This window comes from Heterodontus francisci, unplaced genomic scaffold, assembly GCF_036365525.1.
Source record: "Heterodontus francisci isolate sHetFra1 unplaced genomic scaffold, sHetFra1.hap1 HAP1_SCAFFOLD_1791, whole genome shotgun sequence".
In the NCBI taxonomy this organism is placed as follows: Eukaryota; Metazoa; Chordata; class Chondrichthyes; order Heterodontiformes; family Heterodontidae; genus Heterodontus; species Heterodontus francisci.
Genome location: NW_027140833.1, coordinates 15001 through 17500, shown reverse-complemented (window position 1 = coordinate 17500; position 2500 = coordinate 15001).

The following is a 2500-nucleotide window of genomic DNA, read 5'->3' as shown; positions in this document are numbered from 1 at the left end:
GCCCGTCGGTCAGGCGCGGTTCGCTCCGCAATCCGCCGGCCGATCGGCACCGGGCGGGGCTCTACGGAAAGAGGGGACCCTCCGGCGTCGAGTGCCGGCGCACCGACCCCGCAGGCTGACCGGGAAGGTGAAGACTCACCCCGCTGAATGCCCGGCCCCGGGCACCCTCCGGCGCCGGGGCCATAACTTCGGGGAGGGAGGTCCGAGCTCCGCGCGGTCGACGGCAGGTGAAAGGGGCCGGTGCGCCGCGGAAGGCGACAGCAGTCCCGTCAGGCTGCACCTCTGCTCGGGCGAACGGCGTCAGGAAAAGGGGAGAGCACTTCCCCACCGATAGCTCCGGAACGCCCGGACCCATTGGCCCGCGGCACCGGTGGCTGCTAGAGGGCCTCCGGCGCCGTCAGCCGGGGTACGTCCCAGGCCGGCCGGACGGCGGGCAGCCGGAGGCAACGGCCTGGAACGGAGCCAGACTTGAGTCGTTCCGTGCCGTGGGCAAAAAGGCAGGGCTGCGGGTCAGCGCAGTTTGGCAAACCTAGCCGCAAGTGCGGGAAGGGCGGAGGAGCACACGGACGCCGCCTTCCCAAACTGAGCCCAAAGTGCCCAGGCATGCCCCCTTGATCTCGCCTAATCAGTGAGCCCAAAATAATTTCAGAGTGTGGAAACCTTATCCAAAAAGGTCGAAAAGAACGGCCAGAGATCAAGTCCGAAAGGGGAAATCAGTAACAAGCAAGCAGAGTAATCATTAACCAAAAAGCGCAAAATTATGTTAAAAGTGTGAAATCATTAACCAAAAACTCGAAAATAATGTCCAGAGACTAAGTCCGAAAGGGCAAATGGTTAACCAGTAAGCAGAGTAATCATTAACCAAAAATCGCAAAAGTAAGTAAAAAGTGTGAAATCATTAACCAAAAAGCGCAAAATTAAGTTAAAAGTGTGAAATCATTAACCAAAAACTCGAAAATAATCTCCAGAGACTAAGTCCGAAAGGGCAAATGGTTAACCAGTAAGCAGAGTAATCATTAACCAAAAAGCGCAAAAATATGTTAAAAGTGTGAAATCATTAACCAAAAATCGCAAAAGTAAGTAAAAAGTGTGAAATCATTAACCAAAAAGTCGAAAATAATGTCCAGAGACTAAGTCCGAAAGGGCAAATGGTTAACCAGTAAGCAGAGTAATCATTAACCAAAAAGCGCAAAAATATGTTAAAAGTGTGAAATCATTAACCAAAAACTCGAAAATAATGTCCAGAGACTAAGTCCGAAAGGGCAAATGGTTAACCAGTAAGCAGAGTAATCATTAACCAAAAAGGGCAAAAGTAAGTAAAAAGTATGAAATCATTAACCAAAAAGTCGAAAATAATGCCCAGAGACTAAGTCCGAAAGGGCAAATGGTTAACCAGAAAATCCGTCGAATAATGTCCAGAGACTAAGTCCGAAAGGGCAAATGGTTAACCAGTGGAAGGGCGATCAAGCGGAAAAATTTGCCCCGGTTACCCGGGATGGAGTTCCAGAGGTCCGGCCAGAGTTGTCAAATTCGTCCCGCTGATCGGACGCTTGTCATTCGGGTGGCTGGGGGTTGGCGGGGTATCTGCACAGTAGTAGGAGGTGGCAAGTCGGGACTTGGACGTTTATTCCAAGAGTCCACCCGAGCCTCCAGGTCTGCAGAGACCGACCCTAGCTGCCGCCCAACCGACTTTTAAGCCTTTTTCGGATGGGGATTTTTTCCCATTTTCGTCCATTTTTCGGGTTTTCTGTCGGGCTTAATAGGCGGCAGCCTGACCCCCGGCCGAGGCGGGGGGCGCACTCTCCCTTGCGTAAGGGTCCGGATTTGCCCCGGAAAGTGCCCCCGACGGCCTCCCGACCCGGGTGCCTGCAGGGCGGGGGAAAGGGTAGTCCCAGCCGCAGGAAATCATTAACCAAAAGACTTAGCCGTCGGGGCAGAGGCTAAGACCCGGGCTGGTGAAATCATTAACCAAAAGGAATGCACCCTTTTCCGAAAGTGCAGGCCGAAATAAGGCGAGCCTTGGGCCGGGAAGGCCAAAACCCCCAACTCATGGAAGTGTATGGGGTCGGACTCGGCGACTTTCCCGGGCCCCGAGTTGACCTTTCCCCACGGGGGCGGTCAAGTTGCTCCCGCCAAGAGGGCACGTTGCATTTGCTGCCGCTCTAGTCCCCGGGCTAGTTAATCAGTTGCCGTCGGAAGTCCCGATGCCGAAATGAAAAATGGCCGTTGCGGCGATTTGGCGCCTCATTTTCGGAAGGACTACCGGCAGGCAACCCGCCGAATTGACACTTGCGATTCGGGTGGCTGGGGGTTGGCGGGGTACCCGGAGATTTTCGGGAACTCGATTTTCAGAACTTTTGCTGGCAGCGGTTGCACTTGCAAAGTGGCCGAAGAAGTGCTCCCTCAAGGAAGGACCTTCTTTTGAAATAAAAGACCTTCCGAAGAGTGCCTGGAAGTCATTTATGAGCATTTAAGGGTAAATCTGGCGGACTTTCCATGC